This window comes from Euprymna scolopes, chromosome 38, assembly GCF_053919585.1.
Source record: "Euprymna scolopes isolate OS-2025 chromosome 38, ASM5391958v1, whole genome shotgun sequence".
Taxonomy (NCBI): Eukaryota; Metazoa; Mollusca; class Cephalopoda; order Sepiida; family Sepiolidae; genus Euprymna; species Euprymna scolopes.
In genome coordinates this window covers 90180631-90207931 of record NC_136519.1, presented here as the reverse complement: position 1 = coordinate 90207931, position 27301 = coordinate 90180631, and the positions used below count along the sequence as shown (strand labels likewise).

At 33.1% G+C, this 27301-nt stretch overlaps 1 long non-coding RNA gene across 1 annotated transcript in view; it reads right to left on the bottom strand.

Annotated features, from left to right (window-relative positions):
- Positions 1-305: 305 nt before the first annotated feature.
- LOC145263235 (uncharacterized) overlaps positions 306-27301 on the bottom strand; it is a 38984-nt gene continuing 11988 nt past the window's right edge. Inside the window, exon 2 of the long non-coding RNA XR_013864500.1 lies at positions 306-11845. This is a non-coding gene — a long non-coding RNA (uncharacterized LOC145263235). The remainder of the gene's footprint in view (positions 11846-27301) is intronic.

The following is a 27301-nucleotide window of genomic DNA, read 5'->3' as shown; positions in this document are numbered from 1 at the left end:
CCGTTGCCCCAAGTGTTAAAGACCATGTTCTCATAGAGAAGACTTCAGCATTTGGCGTTGCACATACCACTAAAGAAAGAAAATACTGCTTCTTCATTGCCAGTGATGCCAAGGGGACATTTCTTGAGAAATCCAAACTTCTGTACTGGAAGATAATGTTTGTTAATCATTATCTTTGTTGTGGGACTGTGGATATCGATGTTAGTCCAGCAATCTCAAAAAAAAAAAAAAAAATTAAAAAAAATTTTTTTTTTATGTAAAATATGGAATTGAACAAGCAAAACAAAGATGACCAAGGGGAAGGATAAATTTTATACAAAATTTATTTCCTCATAATTGAAAAATAAATAGTAAAAGAAAAAGCGGAAAGTTTCCCCTCACTTTAGAGTCTCTTCCGGTGATTGAGGTAATAAAATGTTCTTATGTAATGAAGTAGAAAAAGTTCCTGCGATTGACGGAATAAATGTTTTTAGTTTTTATGCCTGCAAAATTTGCGTGGGTGTAGAAAGGCAAATGTGCACGTAGCTGAAACGATCTTTATACAACCACGCGCGTGCAACAGGGTTCTATGTTTGGGCAGCAAACACACACTGCATGCCATTACTCTTGTTGAGTAGATCTCGCCACCGTTTGCCATGTCGACAGCTACGATATCTTCACCTTCATACTTGGGATCATAAGACGGTCATGGATAATCTGAATATTTCTAAACACGCAAGTGTAGATTTGTGGTCTTTCTGTTCAGAAGTCTGTGAACGTTGGCAATAAAATCAAGAACCTATAGGAGGCGAAGGAATTGCAGTGGAGATAGACAGAAGCCTCATTCTTCGGCGAAAGTACATAGAGGGAAAATACTTAGAAAGATTTGGCTCTTTGAAGGAATAGAGCGAGTGTTGAGACATAGTTTCATTCTGTAGCATCCGCTATATACAACCGGAACAAATTTCTGAATGAGACTTCATAGCAATCACAGTTTTCAGCAAAATGTCTGAAGAATGTGCAAAACACAACGTTGTAATTTGCCCATCTGCACACATGTGATAAAAGGACTACATTACACTCCATGCACAGTAATAGAACAAATAGTCTGGAACATTCTAGATTTCTCCTTTATCAGCTATTTAGGATGCAGATTTATGAATAACAACAGCTATTGTGCATGTAAATCAAACCGGTTTAGGATGCAGTTTTATGAATAACAACATTGCTGCTCGACTTTGCCATGTGGGATGTAAAATCACCAACATGACTTCACGCACACCATACACCTAAATTTTCACCATGGAAAGTATCATATCAAACGAGAATTTATTCTTTTCAACAAGTTGTTTCGAACTGCTATTTTCATGTATATTGATCACACACACACACATAGCTTAAGCAAGTAATGATTTTATTTTCCCTCCAGAAAATAACCACGCATTTCCTCTCAACATGGAAATCTGTAACCATGAACCTATCACCTATTTCACCTTAGACGCTAATATAGTGAATCCTTTTCAATGAACATTTTGTTACTTTGCTAATCTTAACATCGGGAATATTTTGACTTAATATTCATCCCAACATGATCATAACTGTTGTTTGTTTTATATGAATTCATCATGTGATCGTGGCGCTCCCCATATGGTTCTCATAAAATTTCTCATTATGAGTTTAAAAAAAGAAAAAAAAAAAACGCGTGGATTACTTCATTTTAAAAATTAATTAACGCGCGAGACATTTCCCACGTGACTTTAATAAACACATGACCCTCGTGAGTTTGGAATCTGACAGACACTCCGATGACATACAATCGCACATTTTAGCCATGCACAAAATCTGCACATGGATCTGGAAACTGAGGATTACTTGATTACAACGGGACTACTCAGTTCATTAATTGTTATTGAATAAATAACGATGCCAGAATTCAGTAATCATAACTTCTGCAGTATACAGATTGTGATCAAGGAATTACCGAACATGAACAATAGAGCAAAACACCCATGCACCCAAAAATGGAAAACGTCAAAGTGTCATTGAAGTCGACTATGTTTGAATTCATTAAAGTGCTGCCTTTTTGTTTCATTTTAGTTTAGTCCTAGTTGTCAAAACAATCACGGAGCCACTTCCTAGGGGTTAACATTTGATCTGTATATGAGATCTCTTAGGGCATTTAATTTTACTTCAGTTGAAGTTCTTAGAAATCAAAGAGCTTCTGTGCTGGGCTAACATGTGATCTCTAGATGAGATACATGTATATTTGAATATGCCATTAAAGTTCTATTTTACCGCTCAAACCACGAGTTCAGAACATAAGTATCTTCTCCTGAATTGACCATTTAACTATGTTATAGTATATTTTTCTAGTGGTCTTACTGGATTCCAGGACAAGAATCTCCAGATAATTCTCACCTGGAACCGTAAATATTTAACATCTTTATCTATTGTGCCACAGGCCCCGAAGAAACAAGTGCCCAAGGGACCTGTGGTGCAGTGGATAGAGACATTGAATCTTGATGGTCCCAGGTGAGCACTGTCTGAAGATAGCGGTTTCAATCCTATCCAAAGCTGGCCAGAGGCTTACTTGGCAAAAATGTGGTGAGATGACAACTATTGAAGGCAGTAATTGCTTAGGATGCAGTTAGGAGATTCGGAGTTTCTATTCCATTGCGCTTACCACTTGATGGAGGCCAGAGAAATAGTTGGCCGAAACGTCAAGAAACAACTAAGAAAGATTCGGATAATGATCCATAATAAATTAATAAATAATACTCATCTAAATAATGAATTTCAATTAAATAATATATAAGGTTTCGCTATGTTTAAGATTTCCTTTAACAACTTAATGAGAATTCATAAAGAGAGATTAAAAAAAACTTAATAAGGCAAGCTTTTTATTTTAATCCCGTTAATTTTAAGAGATCAAAGAATTCTGTTCTTGTTGCAATATCTTAATATATGAATTAATTTTATATAGCTCCATTTTCTAGATACATAGCTGGAGAAGTTGCATAATCATAGTTGACGGTGTATGAATTATTTGCAACTGTTCTTTTTGATATATATTCACAGGATATGCTGCTGTACTTGATATTCAACATTTTATAGATCGTATAAGTCGAGATATTTACACACTCTTCTGTCGCATTGTATAGTAGCCGTCCTCTAGCAGAACCTTAGTTGGCTCACGTTCTGGTCTTCTTCCTAGTGTGAATTTTTATAGAAAAATTTGATTTACAACCAAAAAGAATTAAATATTTAACCTGATGGTATTTCACTGCCCTTTTTTTAATAAAATTTATAATCACTTTGTTCAAGTTGGGAATGGAGGAACTTAGCAGATGCCAATCATACACTTACTTATATATTTCAGCCGAGAGATCGTTTTAAGATTATAACCATCCCCTTTAAATTATCATTACTTAGACCACTCATCTTTTTAAAAGCCTTGATATTGAGCAACCATTGTAATCTTTTCTTGATTATAGTAGTTTTCTTTTAGTCAGTCTATAAAGGCTTCCTTATTTGTATAGTTCTGAGTGAATTAAACCAGAAGATACCCGTCACCCTGATCGTTGGCCTATTCTTCCAGTTTTTTTGCGATCAAAGTTCTTAGTGTATTTTTGGTGATTCTTTTCGGTTATTTTCAGAATAAACTCGTTTTGATTCCGGCTCCCTTGTAAGACAGGCTTGTTGAAAATGTTTCGTGATGAATCTGAATGATGAATACTAATAAAAGAGTTACCCCCCAAAATAACAATTATTTCCACTTTGTCAGAAAAAAAGTTCATAAAATGTGAGAATTGAAGAACAGGTTACATTACAGACATATATATAATCAAGTATCTCAGAGGTTTTTATTTGTGTAGTATTTCATTCCAGTGTTTAGATAATGTTGTGTGATCAGGAGAGAATATGCATCATTTCGGAGCCTACCGATTCGTGTAGACTTCTTTTTAGTATAGTTTATGTGACAACAGTCATGGAAACCAGCGTCCACGGGTGGTGTGTGCATATTGTAAAAAAAACATCACCGAACCCTGATGGATAGGAAACAAAAAGGTGACATATGCAAATTAAGATGCGGTTACATTTGGGCATATAAAAAAAAACCAATATTTCTTATATTGGCGAGAACGTTTGTTTTGTTGACTCAGAGTCGTCTGAACATACAGTGAATTCATGTGTAAGAGAGTAACAGATTTTCTATGAACATCAAAACAGAAAAAGGTTGTCATTATTGCATGTGCCAAGAACATTGGAAGCTGAAGAAAAACACTTTTTTTTTTGCATGAACATTTAACGGTATTTGGCAGTTCAAAGAAAAACTGTAACTTCAAGACCTCAGTTTATCGGGGGGGGGGTTCACTTGTCAAATCATCAGGAGATATTACCCACCATTTCCAGGCCTACCTATCAATGGCGTTTTTTCATATTGGCCTTGCTAACATATGTGAGGCCCTATTATCTGAATTACATTTAACTGAACTGTTCAATATACTCAAAACTGAACGTTTAATGATTTCAGTGTATCCTGCTGGTGTTCAAATGTTAAGGTGTGGTCTTTTTGAAAATAAAGAATGAAAAATGAATAAATAAGATAAATAAATAAATAAATAGAATGAAAATATAAATAATTAAATAAAATTAAAGAAATAATTGTTTATTTAAAATAAAAAATAATTAAAATAATAAAATAAGGATTATACCTATTGTGGTAGAATCAACTGGTCTAATGAAAAAAAAAATCTGAGGATATTTTTTCTGGATTCCATGAAGAAACTTGTGCTCCACTGGTTTTGTTACTTGAAGTAAGGTCTCTGTGATAATGTTCACTATATATGACCATATATAGCCATGTTAATTATAATAATAAAATAAGCATTATACCGGTTGTGGTAAGATAAACTGGTCTAATGAAAACAAAAAACAGGATTTAAACACTTGTACAGTGAGATTGAAAAATCTCAAGGTTAATGTTTAGTAGTCATTCAGAGTTTTTTTTATTTTTGCTAACGCAGTTTATGATATATGAGGTAGCTTCAATAAGTTTCCAGACTTTTGTTTACAGACATTTAAAATTGTTGTAGACTTTACAATTCAGTATGTTATTGCCATACATCTTATGATGTTCAAATGTACATCTACAGCAGGAATTGGAATACTCCCTACTAAAGTCTGATTCTCACAACTGGTAAATTTCAAAAATGCAATCTGGATGTGAGGACACTTTAGAAAAACGATTTGTAATAACATTCTGTTTTAAACTTGGAAAATACAACAAAAACGCATGGAACGCTTTCGACTGCTATTGAACCATCTGGAATGAATTGAGCATCAGTTTCTGATGGCATAAGAGATTCAAGGAACGCAGGGAATCTGTTAGGAATGATGATGTGTATGGAGGAGTACAGAAGTCACAAAACTACAATTAATTGGTTGGTTAATTAAAGGATTTAATGGATGAGGGCGGTCGTGTGTCTATAGACAATAAGTGCATAGCTTGATGTCAGTGGGGGAACTACACAATTATTCATGATGAACTGCAGATGCGGAATAATTGTGAAAAGGATTTCCCAAGAGTGCAGTTGAGAACTTCATTTATTTGATTAAAATGGGCATCAAAACAGTTCCGCACCCTCCTTATAGTACAGACCTTGGTCCCTTTGACTTTTAATTATTCCCTAAGCTTTAGGAAAACCTTAGAGGCTATCATTATGAGACAATTGTGAAGATGTAAGAGGCTGTGATGAGGGTCACTGACACACTCACACAAGAGGACTTCCATAGGGTATTTCAGAAGTTGTTGGAATGGTACAGCAAGTGCGTTGCAACTGGAGCAGATTACTTCGAAGAGGGACTTAAGTTTCATGTGTATAATACCAATTAAAATGCCCATACAAAAAAAGTCTGAAAATCTATTGAAGACACCTTGTGTACATAAATACAAGTTCATCCAATTTTCTTCTATACTTGGAGATAATTTTTATAGCAGCTTGTATATTTCACATTTCGGTTCATTTTCATTAGAATATTTTTAGGAAAAACACTGACAAATAGATTTCAGAAATGTTTTACTTGTTTTAAGAGATCTGGTCAAAGATTGATTCTGCTATAAGTTGAATTTGTATCTGAGGGCTCTTTTGAGAATAAAAATACAATGTTTTTTATTGTTTTTTACTTGGAGAGTCACCACTTAACAAGATCTAAAGGCTACTCGAGGACAACAGTTAAAAAATATAAGGTGGTAATGTAGCAATCGTTAATGGTGTAAATTAGGTAGAATTTGATTATTTATAGAGACGGCTATTATGCTGTAGTCAGTCAGGAAGCAGGCCAGCAAAACTGTGGAAATGTGAATTTAGATGTTACGCAGATAGTGAGGAAATTGTACATACTGGTTGTAGCTAGTCGAGTGTTTTGTGAAAGAAATGGCTTACCTTACAAACATGTATATAATGAAGTTTATCAGGAGAGAATATGCACCATTTCAGAGCCTACTACTTTCTGTAGACTTTTATATAATAAAGCTTATCATTTTCTTTTTTTTTTCACTTGTGGGGTAATCCATTCCAGACTGCAGGTCATCCGGAGATTTTAATTATTATAAAAAATATATTACTGCATTGATATCTTATATTTTTTATGGAAATAGAATAAAATGTTTTCTGTTTTAATGTTTTTGCATTATTAAAATATATTTATAAATAAAAACATTCATTGATAATTACATAATAAATATGTAAGATTTTTTTAAGTAAATTATTTTTATATAGGTGGACTCTTGTCTGTGTTTGAATTATTTTGGTGGGCTTTTGTCTGGTCACTTATTTTAGGATCTTGATTCTGTATGTGTCAAGGGTCAAATAACATAGAATGTATTTTTGCTAGATAGGGTTAGGGTTAACCGAAAAGCTGTATGACTAATAACATAGGGTGAGAGTGTCGGAAACTTTTTATAGCTATAGTAGCTTGGGTAAACATTTTAATTTCCGAGTTATGTACTTTTATTGAAATAATGAAATGCAGTATGTTAAAATTTGTATTCTTTTAGCATGCAGAACATACTGAAGTTAAAATCAGCCAAGCCACATATTGTACATTCTCTCTTTTTTTTACATTTTATTTCAGTTTGAAGAGATCAAAATGTTTCCTCTAAAAGCTAACACTTAATTATGTTATGTGTTGGTTTTGAAAATAGATCTCTTTAAAGACTGCTATTTGTAGGATTCTGCACCTCGGTTTTCCATGAATTATGCCTAAATAAATTTTTAGTTTTTGTTTCATTAGTTGCTCCAACCACAACTGGTATGTTTTATTATTTTAATTATTTTACATACATGATTATTTCTTTTACTTTATTTGTTTATTTACTTCTTTCATTTATTTTATTTAGTTGTTCATTTTTCTTCTTTTTTCAAAAAGATCACACCTTAACCTGGCGAGTGTAGGAGACACATTTGTTGAACTTTGGAACAGCATGTAAGTAACTGGTCTATTGAGTAAGGCAGGATATGTTGCAATCATTAAGTGTTTAGTTTTGAATATATTGAACAGTTAAATGATTTCACAAAATCGGGCATCACATAAGATAAGAGGGGCGATATGCCAAAAAGCCCTGAAATGATGGTATTCTCTCCTGACGACGCAACATTATCTGGATACCAGAATAGATTTCTCCACATGTGAAAATAAAATCCATTCAACTTTATTATATACAGGAAGTGTTAGAATCTGAAATGGTGCATATTCCCTCCTGATTATACAACACTATCTGGAAACCAGAATAAAATACACCACAAATGAAAACATCTGATAAACTTGATTATATACATGTCTGCAAGGTAAGCTGTTTCTTCCAAACAACAATTTCTCCTGTTGGTTGCTTGCTTCCTTGTGAGTTTCTACTACTGTTCTAGTAGCAAATATTCTTCTTCTTTCAGGAATCATGTCATTTTCAAATCATTCTTCAAGTTTTAATATTTCATCTTTTTTTTGCATTAAGAACTATTGGACAATATCAGTGTTTCTAGCCCTGTCTTTGGTGTATTTGTATGCCTTTGCCATAGAACACTGTCACTTTTGAGTGAAGAGTAATGCACTAGATGTTCAATGATCTGTCACAATGCATTGCTTTGCAGATCTTCCAAGGGTATTTTTATACTATGATAAGGTGTTCAGTTTAAATAACATTTAGTATACAGACATTAGGTGGGTTGGGCTCTCAATCACTGAGTGGTAAACACACACTGGCCATTTGTTTGTAGGGCAGCCATGTTTTCAATCCATTTATAAAAAAGCCTAAAAGTGTGTTTATTATTAATATTTTATTTTTGTTAGTTTTAAACGATCAATGATTTGAACTTATATCCGAGGACTCTTTCAAGAATAGAAGCTGTTCCTGTTATGCGTAATTCGTCCCAGTGTGGTCTTCCAGGGATTGTCTCCAAGTATTTTTTTGGATATTTTTTTTTTTCATGAGGTCAGTTGCTCCCATCACAAAGCGTATAATGTTGATTTCTTTAAGGGACCATATCGTTTTAAAATTATTCTTTAGATCCTGATATTTTGTTATTTTTTCACATTCAGCTCTATTAAGGTCATAGTCATAGTGACATGGATAATGAGTGCATTTCTTTCAGGCTTGTTGCGTGTTACAACGTCTGGTTTAATGGCCTTATCTTTTATGTATCCACGCGTCTGTATGTCATTTTTCCACTTGATGTTATGTTCCCAGACACCTGCATCTCACCACAGATTTTCCATTTGTTGTGGCGAACAGTGTAAAAGCCATTTGGCAATAAGGTTTGGTATCCAGACATTAAGTGGTTTGGACTCTCAATAGCTGAGTGGCAAACACTGCCCATTTGTTTGTAGGCCAGCCATTTTTTAATACATTTGTGAGTACATCCTGATGTTGACGGCTATGATGAGCCTTTTCTCATCAAATGCTAGTCTCCCACTCTTGAGTCATTGAAGTGAGGCATTCCTGTATTTCTGGTTAAGTTTCTCTAGAAATGTCCAGTGTGTTTTTATGTGTTTTTTATGATATCCTCAAAAATACAAATGCACGAATTTAATAAGAATAAACTTCTTCAATGAGTAGCATTCAGTTTAAAAGGCTATTTGACATACAGACATTAGATAGTTTGGGATCTCAATCGTTGAATGGCAAACCTGCAGTGGATATTTGTTTGTTGGGCAGTCACATTTTCAACCCATTTTGGCCTGGTTTAAAAGTGCCCAGTGTGTGATCATGTTTTTTAAAGATTTCTTTAAACATACAAATGCTTTAATTTCACAGAGAATTGGTGGCTTGGGCTCTTAATCACTGAGTGGCAGAACTCGCACTGGCCATTTGTTTGTAGGCCAGCGATTTTTAGTGTCCAGTGTGTGTTTGTATGTGTTTTGTTAAAGAAGACTTCTTTGAAAAGACAAATGCACAAATTTCACAAGGATAAAATTTTTCTCCCACATGTGTCTGCATATGTTTTTTAAAACAAGAACTTTGAAAGAAATTCAATTTGCAGATTGTACATCGAAAAGGTTTTTCTTTCGTATGTGTCGTAATGTGTCTTTTCAAATCAGTTTTTTGTGAAAACGACGAATCGCATATGTGACAAGAATATGGTTTCTCCCCAGTATGCGTTCGAACGTGTCGTTTTAATGAAGAATTTTGTGAAAACGAAGATGAACAAACTTCACACGAATAAGGTTTTTCACCCGTGTGAGTTCGAACATGTTTTTTTAAATCCGAGCTTTGTGTAAAAGCAGAATCGCAGATCGGACAACAAAAAGGTTTTTCACCCGTGTGTGTTCGCATGTGTTTGTTGAGATCAGAATTTTGCAAAAATGATGAATCACAGATTTCACAAGAATAACGTTTTTCTCGAGTGCCAGTTTGCATTTTTTTTAATTTTTAAAGGAGTTTTCGAATATTGTTATATTTTTAAAAGTGTATTTTAGAAAAATATGGTTTTATTTTTAATTTTTAAAGAAGTATTTTAGGAGGTTTTACTTGAGTTTGTGTTTGTATGGGGTTAATAATAATTTTGAAAAAATGCAATCAAGGAGATTTCTTGAAAAATACTTTTTCCTAATTACAACCTTGAAAATGATGAATTACAGATTTCACAAGAATAATGTTTATCTCAAGTCGGAGTTAGCATCTTTTTAAACTTTTAAAGAGGTATTTTAAAAGAATAAGACTTCACTCCTGTTCGTATTGTATGGGATGTTTAAAATATTGTGAAAAAATGCAATATAGGAGATTTAATAATTTTTTTTTTTTAAAAATGAATGTCTTTTATTGTGTAGTTCTTGAAATTATTTATTCAATCACTATACCTCTATTCTGCTTTATTTTTAAAAGAATATTTTAGGTTTTACAATAGTTTGTGTTTGTATGGAATTTAAACAATATTTGTAAAAATAATGCAATCGAGATTTTTTTATGAGTATATTTTTCTGATCAGACGTTTTTTTTTCAAACTTGCATCTTTTATAATTTTTAAATGACTATTTATGGTTTTACTCCAGTTTGTATAGGTTTTAAAAATAATTGTGAAAAAAATGCAATCGAAGAGATTTCATAGTAAGTGCTCTTTTGTTTTTATTTTCAAGCACTTTATTTTGTACTCCTTGTAAATACTCATGTCCTAACTATAAGACCTTACAGATATTTTTTATACCTATTATTGTGCACTCCTAAATATTTATACAATCACTTTAAAAACTTATTTTGCAAAAATGCAAAGGATTAATGTTTATCTCTAGTGTGAGTTTGCATCTGAAATTTTAAAATGAGTATTTTAGAATATGTTTTTTTTCAAGTGCATTTTTGTATAGGATATAAAAAATAATTGTGAAAAAATGCAATGTCTTTTTAAATATATAGTTTCAAATGATTATCGAATAAGAGGTCTTTGAAAAAATGCAATCAAGATTTCTTAACAAGTGTTTTTTCTAAAGAAATGTCTTTGTACATAGATTTTCAAACATTCTGCCGTGTACTCTTTGTAAATACTCACATCCTAAGATTTTATCTTCAGTATATATGCTCTTTCTTGAAAATATTATTTCTGCAAAAAAGCACATTTCACAGCAACAACTTGTAAATATTTATTAATCCCTTTATAAAAATATTTTTCTGAATGAATATTTTTAGATATATTTTATACCTTTTATTACGTACTCCTTCTAAATATTTATTAAATCACTTTAAATTATTTTGCAAACAAGCAGATTTCGCAACAAATACAAAAATGAACTTAAGTTTGCATATTTAAAATTTTTTTAAAAGAATAACGTTTTACTCCAATTTGTTTTCATAGGATTTAAAAATACTTTTGAAAAAATGCAATGAGATTTCTTAAGTATTTTTTCTAAATAGATGTCTTTGTAAATATATTTTCAAACATTTTGAAGATTTTGTCTCTAGTGATCATTGTAGATATATTTTATACCATTTATTGTGAACCTCTTGTAAATATTTATTCAGTCACTCTAAAAAATAATTATACGAAAATACAAACTCGTAGATTTCACAACAAATGCAAAACTCCTTGTAAATATTCAATTCCTTCAGAAAAATATGTTTTATTTATAAACGAGAAGACATTGAAAATATTATTTCAATTCTTTTATCGTGTACTCCCTGTATATATGGATTCAATCACTTCATAAGTTTTTACCTCCAATAAAGAATATTTTCATACAAAATAAAAATGTTTCCTGTAGGCATGTGTTTGCATATTTTTCAAAAAAGAAATTTGCAGAAACGGTAATCAACAAAGAGCAATATATTTACTGTTTTTTACTCTTTAAAAGATGAGTTATTCTTCACGGGAAAACTGTTTTTCTGTGAATAAAAAAGAAATATTATTAGAAAGAATATATTTATTGATGAATAAAAAAAGAAATATTAGGAAGTATATAGTTATTGATGAATTTTGTCAAACGGATACATAATATCTAAAAGTTAGAAAAAATATTAATTCTAAGAGTTAACTGGGCAAGTTTTTCATTATATAATTTTCTAAAATAAAACCCCATAACAGTGTATTTATGTAGTAATTTGGAAAACTGCAGCATTATTCTTTGAAATCTTCCAGAAATCACATCATTTCTCTTCAAATTATAAAATTGTTATTATTGATGGGAAGATTCCAATATTTTTCCAAATTCCAATACAATTCCCGATTCCATACTAGCTTCCTGATTCTGATACAATTACTGATTCTAATGCTTTATAAATCTCTAAATATCTAACTATAAATTATTTTTGGCTGATTACCATACAAATACATGTTAAATGTCCTGATATTTTCTTAAATGTAAAAATACACATGTGGTGGATGATCCATCGATTTTTGTTTTACAGGTAGTTAAAAATCAATAAATATTTATTATTTAAACATTACTATCAGCAGTGTTAGAGTTTGTCTTATAGATTCGTTTTTGGCATTAAGAAATAGACAACATTTTCTGATTACTGATACTCTCCCCAATATTCAAATTTTTCCGATGCCTGATTCCAATTAATTACACCAACACTAGTTATTACATAATTTTCAAAGAAAACAATATATTTATGTAGTAATTTGGAAAACTGCAGCATTATTCCCTTGTTTTCTTTGTAATAACCCTTTATATCGTTTTTTCTTTTTCTTCTCCATATTATATTTTATTTTTTATTTTTATTTATTTTTGTTTCTCCTCCTCATCATTCTCTCTCCATTATATTTTTTTAGTTTTCTTTAGATTGCCTCTCCCTCTTTACATCTTATAATTAAAGTTCTGTGTTTTAAGGTTTTTTAACTCAAACCTTTAAAGAGTTCCTACCTAAAAAATAAAATCCATTATTCATTGAACATTTGAATAGTCAAGTCGCTGTCTGATGATATCTGTTGTTTGATTCAAACAAGTGGCTGTTTGTAGCAGCGGGATGTAAACATGTTTATATAACAATAAACAAGTATTATCAGCTCTTTTTATTGAGCACTATCTAACAACCTCGTTGAATTCACTAGTCCATTACTTTTGAATAAAAAAACCTGAGTATATATATATATATATATATTAGTGTTGGGATAATTAACTGGAATCGGGATTTGGAAACATCAAAACTTTTAGGGTATCAGAATCAGTATTGGAATCGGAAAAATTTGAGTCTATTTTCTGATGCCAAAACCGATTCCTTAAATTATCTTTTTATTTGATTTTGGTTTAACAAACATCTTCCACTCTTTGTAGTAATAATAAAATAATAGTTATTAATTTAAACTTCCAGTAAGACTAAAATCTCTAGACCACCCCCTAACAAGTGTGTTTTTACATTTAAGAAAATATAGGGACATTTAAGATGTGTTTTTAAAAGTAATCGGGACAAAATAATACTTTTATAGTTAAATATTTAGAGATTTATAAGGAATCGGAATCTGTAATTATATTGAAATTGGGAATTTAGTACGGAATCGAGAAAAATATTGGAATCGTCCTATCACTAACATATATATATATATATATATATATATATATATATATATATATATATATTAGTTTAACTTGAAGAGATATTCTTATAAACATAATGTATTGAGGCAGAACAATACACAGATATAAAATTTTAAAAATTACACCAATAAATATCTGTCTGGCAGCAACAACTGAAAACTGAGTAAATCACTAAGTGTTTGCTATGAATTATCCTTTGTAGCTTCAACTTTAATATCATTAGCCAAATTAGTTCTTATATATATATATATATATATATATATATATATATATATATATATAAATACAGGGTGGGCCAAAATAAGGGTCCTATCTTTAAATTTGAATAACTTCCACAAAATAACAGTTAAACTCACCAAACTTTATGCGTGTGTAGACTGACCCTTCAGAGATTTTTTTGAAATAAACAAAACAAATTTTGCCCGAAAAACACTTCTTAAAACTTACATGTATTTATGAATTTTTAAAAATAGGACCCTTATTTTGGCCCACCCTGTAAATGGAAATTCTGACCATAATCGACCATATGCCATGAAAAATATATACAATAGAACAGAGGCAGGCTGACAACATCTTTTCTGTGGGAAAGAGGTTTCACGTAAGAGAAAACAGCATCACCTATTAGGTTTCGAAGCCAGGCTGATTAGGGCACACCAAGCAGCTCCTGCCCAGATGTGGCAACAGTACTTCATTTTCTACACTCTCAACAATTTCCAGTTTAGTCTCCTGAAACATCCTCTTAAGTTCTGCACTTTTCATAGCCAAACGTTGTCTTCAGAGTATATCAGTAATAACACATATCTGTGGTTTTCTTTAGACTCGTGAAAAGTTTAGCAGATATTTCAGTATTTGGTATATTATAATCAGAAAAAAAATTTTTGGTGAGGAACTGAAGTTGTGGAAGATTTCAGCAGTTTCTCTCAAGGATGCTGAGAAAATATCAGAAAGAAAGATGTTATGAGCAGAAGTTGTTGGAATGATACAAGTGCATTGCAGCCAAAGGAGATTACTCTGAAGGGGACTAGAATTTCATGTGTGTACCTATAAGTGCCCATACTAAAACAACATGGAAACTTACTGAAGACACCTCATATCATTAAATGTTATGTACTTTCCACTGATTGTTATGATTGCAGAAACCTTTCAAACAATGTGCCCAGCTGTTAATCACATCCAGTATAAGGAGCAGTTCAAAGTAGTGTGTCTACAACCACAACTTCAACATCAAACTAATAAAATAAAGCCTTTTCAATATCACTGCATATGCATTTCTCTCAGGAATAGATTGATAAAAATGCTGGCTAGGAAACAATGTTCTATACCAGAAGTGGTTTACTAATATAGCGTTACACAAAAAAAGTGTTTCAACATCCACTTCACTGCCTAACACTATATACATCTACGACATCCACATACAAGCTGTTGATCCCAGGGCCAACCCTGACCCACAAGATGCTCAGGAACTGTACCAAGTGGGAGATGCTGTTAAAGTTAGAATCTTTCACAGCGGGTGTATGACCAAGTCCAAGATAGGTTAGGTGACTAGAATCAAGAGTCCACACTCAGTGATAGTTAATAGAATCCCTTATCATATAATTTTCACACTTATACAGGATGGAATAAGTCAGAGAGAGTTGCAACCTTGATTGAAGTGAGTGTTCCTAATGATGGCGGTCTTAACAGAGCTGAAAGAGAGAAACAGACCAAATACCAAGGTCTCATGTATGATATGAAAAGAAACTGGAACCTAAAGGGGATATCGATCATACCAGTTATCATAGGTGCCACAGGACTTATGAAGAAGAACCTGAAGTCCTACCTAACTAATATTCCTGGTGAACCAAGTGCAAAAGAGATTCAGACAATTGCACTTAAGGGAACAGCAAGGATACTAAAAAGAGCTCTCGGTTGGTTTCAATAAAAAAGTGGGGCAATGTTGGCAGCTGGTTTGGCTGCCCCATACCCGGCATTACAATCTTCAAAGGAAGAAGAAAAAAAAAAAAAAAAGAAAAAAAAAAAGAGCTTAAATACCGGTTAATACCAATAGTGGCTCATAAGAAAGTGAACAAATAAACAGGCCAAGGTTGCTATCAATAAATGATGCTTCCAACACAAGTAGCTCAGCAAACTCTCATGATTATGACCATGAGAGACTGCCCGACAAGGATGACGATGATGATAGACCACCAAAAAACAGTGATGAGTGTAATTCTCCCATGGAGTAAACTGTTGCTCCCCTACTCTGCAGGAGTGCCCAAACAAAGAGGTCCACACCCAACTGCACTATTTGTGATGATTACATCAGAGAGAAATATGACGAAAGTGGTACAAAATGGGACTTACACAAGCGAGGGTACCTTTGTCTATCCTGCTGGGTGACAAAATCAAGGAAGGAAAGAGAAATGAAAATGTTTTGTGCATAGACAACAATATACGTATGGCATGGTCTTCATAAGATTTTAAACACGTGCAATTTGACAAAGAAAAACTTCCTTGAAATATATTATGGAATCCTGTCATGCACAAGGTAATATGGTGTATTAAATATATATCTATAAATGTCTCCATTCCGTTTTGAAAGACAAAGGGTAACCCCTGTAAAGGCAGCTTTGCGTGTAATTTTGAGGCAAGGGTTGAACAATCCGCAACTACTGAATCGACACTGTTTAAGTCCAGTGGCAAGGAGAAGTCAAGGATGACTGGAAACAATGCGGAGATAAGCGGAGAGCAGATCTGGAAATCCCAAATCGTCACCCATTTAGTACTAACTAGGTCAACATTGCTTAACTTCAGTGATCTGGTGGGAACCTGTGTATCAATACAGTTATGCTATATATATATGGAGAGAGAGAGAACGTCAGTTAGTTTTGTCTTCCTTTGTTGGAAATTACTAAAAATGACTTGCCACCGGTTTTTGGGAAGATAAGGAAAATTTACCCATAACTCCCTATTGCGGTTGTGTACTGCGCTCTCATTGATTAATGAGTACATATAAAGAATCACCTTGTTTCTTTTGTTGTTGTTGATTGGATTCTGCATTTCTTTCATGGTTAAATTGATCATGGAATTTTGTTACCATTATGAGACCATTGGAGGCAAAAGGTTGCAACATAACTATTGTTGCAACCCCTACCTTGATGGACTACTAACAAGAGAACTGTTGTCTTTGGTGGAATTTCCCAAACCTTCCTCAACAGCAACAACTTTCCATGTCTTGCATTGGGATAGTCTTCTAGCACTTCCACATGTGTATATATCTGTCTCTAACCAGCAGTGGTTGGCACTAAACCAATAAAGGATTTGTCTCATGTTATTCAAATTAATCAACCTATCGCAACCATTTAAAAATAAAGAGAATCTTCAAATATATATATATTATTCCTTAATTGGAATTCATTTTTTGAGATGAGCATTATATGTTAATTTTATTTTTATTTCAGACTATTAGTCTCATCTTTATTAGTTGTTGTTTTTGGATCTTTTTATTGGTTCACAACGTTTCGGCCAACTTCCTCTGGCCTTCGTCAGGTGGTAACCGCGACGGATAGGAACTTTGAATCTCCTAACTGCATTCTCAGCCATCACTGCCATCCGTAGTTGTTGTCGTCTCACCACATTTTTGACCAATTACCTCTGGCACGCTTTTGGGTGGGATTGAAACCGCTATCTTCAGACAATGTTCATCTGGAACCGTAGAGATTCAACGTCTCTATCAACTGCGCCATGGGCCCCGAAGGGCGATCAAGGTTGGATTCTTTAATCTTATAAATCCACGTTTTATTTATTATCTGATCTTCCATAGTCAGGTCCGTACCGATTGGTATATATACACTTGTGCCCGATATTATTCATACCCCCCCTTGAAAATTGAGTTTATTAGGTGTAACTTTGTAAGAATTTATTGTTTACGTCCATATTGATACATATTCTTAATAAACCTCTTCTGATCATTTTCGTCATTTTAAAATCTCGGGATACTTGTAATAAAAGAAATATACAGCTATTTATAAAATCTGCAATGTTCAAAAATAATCATACCCCCTTATTTTTTCAGTATTAATCGAGTTTCTGACTATTTGTTTCCTGTTTGATTCTTATTTTGAATGCTTTTATACAACCTTTGATTAATTTCATTTCGTTTTTTGCATTTTTCAGAAATAAAAATGATATCAACTGAAAACCAATAAAAGAATAAAAATTATTAGAATGAGGATGAAAAAAGAGCTTAGTAATAATCTTAGGACTAAAATTGTGAATTCACATAAAGATGGTTTAGGTTACAAGTCAATTTCCAAGAAATTTGAGGTCCCTACAGCAACAGTACAGAGCATCATCAAAAAATTCCATAGCCACCACACAACAAACAACTTGATTGGTAGAGGAAGGAAAATGAAACTGTCTGCTAGAGCCACCAGGAATATTGTAAGAAGTGTTAATGCAAATCCAAGCACCACTACTAAGGACATTTTAGAAAATCTGGAGTCTTCTGTCATAAAAATATCAAGGCAAACATTGCAAAGGACTCTGGATGAAAATGGTCTGAAAGGAAGAAGACCAAGAAGGACTCGATTGAACACCGGAAAACACCTTGCAGCACGTCTAAAGTTTGCTAGGACCCATGTGAATTCTCCAGAGTCCGTTTTCTCAAGTATTTTGTGGACTGACGAAACAAAAATTGAATTGTTTGGCCATATGGATGCTTCTTACGTTTGAAGGAAGAAAGGAAAAGCTTACAACCCAAAGAACACCATACACACGGTAAAACATGGTGGTGGTAGCCTAATGTTTTGGGGCTCGTTTTCGGCTAGTGTTCCAGGTAGTTTGATCAAGATAGATGGAACCAAGAAGGAGCAATATTTGGAGATACTCCAGAAAAACATTAGACAGGATGCGGAGAAGCTCCATTTAGGACCAAACTGGGTCCTTCAACAGGATAATGATTCAAAACATACTGTCAAAATAGTCAAGAAATGGTTTGAGGATAATCAAATTAATGTTTTGGAATGGCCTCGTCAGAGTCCCGACCTGAACCCTATCGAAAACCTCTGGCACATATTGAAAACTGAGGTTAAAAAGCGGACACCTAGAAATTTGAGGGATTTGGAGAACTACTGCATTAAAGAATGATCAAAAATCAGTGTTGATGCTTGTAAAAACCTTGTTGATAAATATAAAAAAACGGTTACAGGCAGTTATTAAGAATAAAGGGCATGCTATTGACTATTAGTAAGAGAGGTATGAATAATTTTGAACTAGTGCCATTATTGTTTTTCTTTGTATAATGTTTCAAATTTGCATAATTTATTTATTTGTTGAGTTTAAATTAAATGCTTATGCTTGATTTATTGTTTGAAATCCCTTTAACATTGTCTACCTTCTGGTTTGAGCAATATTCTTATAGAAATCTCAAAGATCCGAGGGGTATGAATAGTATCGGGCACAAGTGTATATATTATTCCTTAATTGGAATTCATTTTTTTTTTTTTTACGAAGGCCAGAGGAAGTTGGCCGAAACGTTTTTTGATGAAGGCCAGAGGAAGTTGGCCGAAACGTTGTGAACCAATAAAAAGATCCAAAAACAACAACTAATAAAGATGAGACTAATAGTCCGAAATAAAAATAAAATTAACAGAATCTTCAAAATTTTAATGTTATAAAAACAAAAATTCAGTGCTTATTTTTGTACTTCCCTCTCCCTTGAATACATAGTTTTTTCAGTTTACTTTTATTTTGTTGACAGTTTTTCCCCGTACTAAATCTGCTTTCAATTAAAATAATTTTTATTATCAATTTATTTTAGTGTAGTATATTTTATATAATGCCTAATATTTTCCCGGCACTTCTGCAGTTTATAAACTGTGTTGAACAAATAACATTTTTATTTAGAGATTCATTCGTTTCCTACAAAGTAGAGAAGTCCTTCTGGACTTGCAGTTTTTTTATTTTGTCACAATCCAGAATGCCCTTTTTGGGACATGCATCAGTTTTTCCTAATGGAAAAAAAGTATCTTCTTTGATCATTTTATTTATTTATATTTTTGCTTGAATTGAAATTAATAGGATTTTTTAGTTAAATTACATTTTTTAAGTATATTTTATTTGTTAAATTATGTGAGAAAAAAGTTAAACAACTCACTAAACTTAAGGAGGTTGAAGATTAGAGGAGGGCTGGATTCGTTTTGGACTGTGAAAACCTTGTGACGTTTTAATTCTAACTTATATCTGATGCTGCTGCTGATGATGATGCTGGAAGTGATTGCATATGTATGACAGTTACTTGTTATTTAAGGGATCGCTTTCAATAGGGCAGGGGAGTTCTGAATACAGCTACTTTGAGCAAACATTATTTTACCAACACTAGAGTTCAGACACACAGGGTTTGATTTATAGTCTTGTGTTTCTTGACCCTTAGCTGAGCTGGAGGTTGCAATCTTGCAACCATTCCAGATTTATCCCCTATCTGTGGTGTCAGAGAATTTTCAACAATTATTAGATGAATGTACAGAATAGATTTCTTCCATATGTTAAGAATGGGTTTCTAAATAATAACATTATTATTTAATCATGGTCCATAAACTGCAGAAGTGACAAAAAACAATTTAATATGATATAAAAGATACTACACTGTAATGTTAGTCATATTTTGAAAAGTAACAAAATAGAAATAAAATGAAAAGAATTTGCTTCTTTTATAAATGGTTGTACCAGATTGGTTAACTTATTTATATATTGTTGTAAGAAAAAGATTACTTATCACCATGCATAGCTGGCATAACGTGAGGTTGCAAAAAAAAAAATACTTCTTTTGCAACCCTCTTCTTATGTCTTTAAACTTTAAGTAACAAAGACAGAACTCTCCATTGGTGAGGAAGGTTTGATTTTATAAGAAACTAGCCTGGGTACCAAGCACTGCCCGGGTGTTTAGAGGTGTGTTGAGCAAAAAGAAAGTTGTAGGCAGGCAGACTTGAACTGCGAAAGAGGAAAAGAATGAGAAAAAAAAATGTGACATCTTTATTATTGTGTCCCTTGCCAAACTTGAAGTGGTGAAGGTTTAAATTAAGCCTAGTCAATCGAAAAGAGGGGATGATTTTTTAAAACATCAGTGAAAAAAGCGACCCCTCCCTGTAAAAAAGTGCCCAGTTAAGGGTGAAGGAATTAATGTTTGTAGCTAATTTTTTGATATTTATCATCTGAAGGGTTGAGCTCCAAAACAATACTGATCTTGTGAAAATCTGTCACCTCTGTCAAAAGTTTTAGGCAGACATAAAAACATACATTTAAACAGACAGGTGAGATTTATATTATAGACTAGCAGGGGTACCCGGCATTGCCCGGGTGTTTAGAAGTGTGAAAGAAAAAAGTCTTAGTAGGGAGGGAGGCTTGAATCCCTGACGCGAAGGTTGAAAAGAAAACATGAAAACTTACTGCTATGCTAAGAATGAACAGCGTTCAAATTTAAGTTTTACTCAAAAGTTGACTTGCCAAGTGAATGAGTTCACACATGGGCAGAAACGAGCATTGGCTGAAAGCCATTTCAGCTTTCTGCCGATTTGGTTCCCCACAATGTTGGGGAAACAAAGCTCCACAGAAAAAGGGGAACTCTCAAATGAATAGGAATTGTCTGATATGAAGGGTATTCTCAGCATACTTTTCAAAACGTCCTGGCACAAAAGGCTGCTGACGCCTTTGCATCAGTGACTTTCGCTTTATTTATACAAAAAAAGCTGAACAAACACGCAACAGGACAAAATAGCGTGAATTTTGTAAAAGTCGCTCAAATAAAAGATATAGGCGATCTTGCTTCGCAAATCATAGATACTACAATCTAGGCAGTATATAATAAGTTCTAAAATATAATAACCCTGCCTCCTCGAGACCCCTGGTAAAAAAGCCTTTCTTGGATATACAAAAACGCGCACGGCCATTTTGTCTTTTATATAAATAGATGATTATATAAGTATAAATATCTACCAAATTATCATTTGTCTTCGACATTCGAAGAGCCTTTTCTGCTCCAGCAGCTATACTCTGGTAACTTAGCTCATTATTTATCACACACTTATCTCTCTCTCATATATAAAGACATGTGCAAAATGAATGCTGATGGTCAAAATGAATAAAAATCTTCACCCCTCCCTTTACTTAAAAATTCACCAAAAATCAGGAAATTAACCAATTTTAATGAAATTTTCAGTATTTATTAAATAATGATCACGGAATATATTGAATCCATAATTTTTATTTAAACCTTAGTGGAAATGTAGTATTTTGTTTAAACAAAAAGAAAAATGAATTTCTTGAACTACTGATATTATCATTGAATTAAGCATTTTCATAAAATTTTTATATGTATGATTTTAATATTTTCCTTGCTTGAATAAATGTGAAACTTTCGGCATAAAAATTTTTTATACAATATTGGCCAATAATTAAAAAATTAATTTAAAAACAAGAAGATAAGAAAATAATTAAATTAAAAAATAATAAAAATGATACAAATGTACAGATGCACGTCTTGGGAGGAAAAAACAAAAAAATCAGCACCTTCTCCCTCCTTTTAATTACATAACATCATTCTCAGACAGCTTTTCAGATTTTGGGCTTTCATATATGTGTTTACAAAACTTTCGTCTGTTGCACTTTTGTGAACCACTAGGTGTACCAGAATCGGCCATTAAAAATGCCGTATATGAACTTGAATAAATCAACTTACTATCTTTTGAAGCTTATAATTACTTGAAAAAAATGTAATTCAAACCCTAATTTTTTTACAATTAAAGGAGCAAAGACTTAATTTTTTTTTAAATAACAAGTTAAATCGCAAATTATTCAATATTTGTTTTTTTTTTTTAAATCGGTTTTCTTTAAAAAAAGATTTAAAAATCAACGAAATTTTACTTACTTCGATTATAAAAATATATATAAATTTCAAAAAATCACTTACCTATAAAAATACTATTCAATTTATACTTCCATTGTTCATTGTTAAGAATTTATCCATATTTATACTCATATTCCATGTCCTTTTTAAATAAAATACTTTTTTAAACAAGGATTAAAAAAAAAAAAAAAAAAAACGCAAACTCATTTTTTTGACTGTTCAAATAAAGGGAGACAAAACTGATTTTTATTCGCAATTATCTGACGGTGACTTATCAACGCCATAATTAATATCTCTTTTTATTGTGTGCTGTTAACCAAAACTAGTATTTTGGGGCCTCCGTAGTTGAAAAGTTTTTGCCATTAAACAAAAAACCCAGTCAACTGATTTTTTTTTAATTCTCTTAAAGTTTTGATTATTATATTTTATTTCTACTTTTTCAATGAATTTTTTTTTAATATCTAAAAAAAAGAAAACATTGAATGAAATAGAGAAAATTGTCGTCAGCATCTGGTATTTACTTGACGATATAAGCATAACATGAGCTTTCATTAAAATAAAATCAATGTGGTTTTAAAACAAAAAGGTTTTACACTTTGGACTTAACAGGTAAATTTCCAAAAGACACTTCTTTTTTTTGTTTTAAATTAGAATATTTTATTTATTGATCTTTTATCTTCAATTTGTGATATATAAAACTTTGGTGAGTAAATTAATTATTTAAATTTTAATAAACATTTCAAAATAGGGGTGTGAATTTAAAAAAACGTTTGTCTAAAATATTATATTCGGTTCATTGAAAAGAGCATAAAATTTCACAGCAACCCTGAAAATATCGTAAAAATTGAACTAATAGAAAAATTGATAGATTTTTAAAGTTTAAAAATTGAAAAAAAAAAAATTAACTTGTAAAATTCAATTACATACAAAAAAAATTTCTGGTTGAACGTGCACCGGCACTTTGTAAACACTGTTTTTTTTAAATAAAAATAATATTTCTATTATTTTTTAAACAACTTTAATAGTTTATTTTGGAAGTATATTCCATACAGAAAATAAACAACCCACTTTAAAAAGAGAAATTACGAGTTTTTTTATATTTTATTCACAGTTTTCTGTTAGGGGTATCAAAAATTCGGTACTAGTGCACTCATTGATCCGTGCTGAAATAGTAAGGTTATTATTTAAAAAGCCATTCTTAACATGGGGAGGGGGGTGGTTTGTACCTATTCTATACTTTAACCTTACAAGTGAATAAAAAACATAAAACTTTAATTAAACTTGGAAATACGATTTAAAAAATAGCGCAGATCAGAACCAAAAATTCCCAAAATTCTGATACACCTAGTGAACCACTCGGTTTTTGGGCTAATTAAACTATTTTTTGTACAAACAAGGTGTTTTTTTTATTATTATTTAATTCAAATTTAAATGTCTTAGGACTTTACTAATTATCTTTGAAATAGACCCATAAAACTAATATTTATCTTTTAAAGGATTTTTACAATGATTTATTTAACTTCAAAATTTTGCTGAATTGGTTAGCTCGCCATAAAAACATTTTTATAACTTTTTTTTTCATGTGTACAAATATTTTTTTCTTTAGGAAATAAAGTTTAGTTCTGAATCTTTCAAATGCAATGAAAAAGTAGTTGGGAAGCTACAAAAAACTATGATAAATCGGCTTTCAAAACAAGGCTCCCCTATCTTTATTTGTACATTTTTGCGCATATATGTAGGTGCTTATGTTAACGGATCATTAAATCTAAGGGAGATAACCAGCATAAACATAACAAAAATAAGCATATTTTGCAAGCTATAATTTGGGACGCTGAAATAATCAGTAGAACAATAAAAGAATGTTAAATAGAAAAAAAAATTACACGATTACTGCAGCCGAGTTCCAGAAATTGCTGAAGCAATTTACGAAAAGGTAATAAGTTAGCGAAGTTAATCAACAAACTTAAAAATATAACCATGTTAAGTAGAAAAATAAACTTATTATTAACGTATTACACAAAAGTAAACAACCTGTTACAATAAAACTATGTTAATTAATCAAAAAAAATTGAATAAAATTGTTAATTAATCAAGAAGTTGTTCGATTAGCCAAAGGAAAATGCTTCCCTTATTTAAGAGACCCCACCTAAAAAAAAACAAAAAACGAACACTTTATCTTGTGCATAATCTTTGAACGTTGTTATTTTTTCCTACTTTAATCATAGATAGAAATAACTGATTACCTAAAATAAAGAAAAACAAATTTTTTATTTATTTTTTAGGTGCTAATGCACTTACTCATCCGCGCTATTTTTTAAATCGTATTTCCAAGTTTAATTAAAGTTTTATGATGTTTTTTATTCAATTTGTGAGAAAATAAAAATAAAAATAAAAATAAAAAAAGAAGATTGCTTACTTGGTGGCGCTGGCCTCGAGGGCGGAATTCTAATCTGAGTGGTTGAGAGGACAAGTCTCTTATAGACTTGGAGGAGTAGGGGGAGGCACAATTCTTCTGTTATAAAAGAATTGTGTCTCTGACTAGTACCAGTTCTGTTAATGACTCTCCCTCTCAACGCTACGATTATTTCAGTCTACGCTACGATTATTCAGTCTACGCTGCTGCGATTATTTTGTAAGTCTATTATCTCCTCTCTGTCTTTTTCCTTTCCTTCTTCTTCACCGAGTCGGATTTTCTTTTGTCTTCCACTCGACGTTTTTTTTTTTTTGCTCTACTTTTTACTGTTTTCAGACGCCCATTATTGTTAACACCATGGAGCAGGAAAGTGCCACACCTTCTTTGCCTAACAGTTGGTCTAAACCCCCCAAAATTGATATTGACGTTAAGGACTTCGTGGAAAAGGCAAAACAATGCCTGGAACTTGTCAACGACACCGGCTTAATTGTCAACCTGCCAAAATTAGAGGAGATTAGAAAAAAGTGCCTAACACTATTTGTTGTGGACAGGAAGACTAAAAAGGTTATCAGAGCAACAGCAGACATCGTCATCAACCTCTTTGCCACAGCAGGAGTTAGACCCTTACGCATCAGTAAATGTAAGGGTTATAATACCTGGAGCATTCTTCTGAACTCTCCTGAAGAATGCATTACAATATCGCAGAAAGAAATTATTACAGCGCAATACATTCTGAGGACCGAATATATGGGGAAACGACAAACTACGGTTTCAGTTTTTCACGTCCCACACCACATCGAAGGAGAACATCTCGGTGCCTTCTTTTTGAAATTTGGAGAAATGGTATCCGTCCAAGTTGACGAGTTCCATGGAATATGGTCCTTTGACATCCTCCTCGATAAAGAAAACTTCACAAACATTCCTTATTTCCTAGAAGTAGGAGAAGAAAAATTACCCATTATAGTAGCTGGCAGGAGACCAACTTGTTGGAACTGTAGTGAAATTGGGCATCTGACATCGAAATGCCCCTTAAAGAAACCCACACCAAACCCCAAAAGACTCACCGGACAACACCTGGGAAGCACAACCACCACAAGCTTTCCTAAACTTACCAGCCACGATACAACCCCGGATGAACCACTCAGAGGAGAACCCTGGCAGATCGCCCCCGGGAAGAAAACCCCTGGACGCCTGAGCCTCGAGCAACAGAGAGAGCAAGCCATGCTCAAAAATGACCCGGGAAAGGATAAATACCTCGAAATTGTTAACCTAAAAAAGAAACTGGACTCTCAAAAAAAAAAAAAAACACCCCAATCCCCATGCAAATCACCTCCACCAAAAAACATAAAATTAATAAGTCAGTCCCCCACTACATCCAAAACTCCTTCTCCTTTCAAAATGCCTCCTCCAGTCACAACTCCCATTTCTCCCAAAATATCCAAACTAACACCACTAAGTCCCCTACGAAACACAAATCCTCCACTCCTGTTACAGCCACCTCTAAGTCCCCTCACAACACTCCTCCTGCCTCTCCTGAAAAAACCCTACTGACCCTACTAACATGGATACTACCCCCACTATTGAACAAAAGAAAAAAACCCTCTACCTCCCTGGAAAGGATATCTGTATCCTTAATACAGCTGCTATTAATAACAGCAAAAACCTAAAAGGCCCGGACCTAGGCAAGTTAGCCGATTTCAGGGAGGTAGGGGGAAGCTAATAGACACCCCCACCAACTTCCCCAATGCAAGACAGGTTTTAACCGTAATAAGAAAAAGAGAAGAAGCTAAGGACCTATGGCAAATGCTGGAGGAGGCAAACAAGACCTTTAATCTTTCCCCTCCCCTAGCTATCTTTAAAGACTCTGATATAAAAAGCCTAAAAAAATGTTGTGTTGTGTTGGGAGGGTCCCGGTTAAAATGCACCCCTCCTTGTATAGGATAGTAAAACTAACCTATCCCCTGCATGTCGGCGGTATCTCTCGTGACGGACTCATCGATACTGCAATGGGTACCTATTCCCTCACGAGAGCTGTCGGCACGCTCACGACCGCGATGTTCGTTTCTGGTACTCAACTCTAAGGCACCACCATGGATCTCAAGCTTGCTAGTTTAAATGTCCGAGGGCTAAGGGCCGACTCGCGCAAATGGCGCTTAAGTTTGGACCTGCAGCACCTCGGAGTGGATATCTGTTGTGTGCAGGAAACCCACCTTATTCCTGGTGACCATTTGGGTGCACTGTCTAAGACCTTTGAGGCTTACTCAGCACACTATAATTCTCGCTCGAGAGGGGTTTCCTGGCTAGTTAAAAGGTCTCTAGATGCATCGTGTGACCCGTGTTACTTGGATCCGGAGGGAAGACTATGTGTTTTGGATGTTACCATAAAGGGTAGGGCATTACGTCTTATTGGGGTTTATGCGCCCAATAGCCATTCTGAGCTGGCTGGTTTTTTTCGGCAGATCGAGCAATTCATAGATGTTTCCAGAACGGTTATCTTAGCGGGAGAC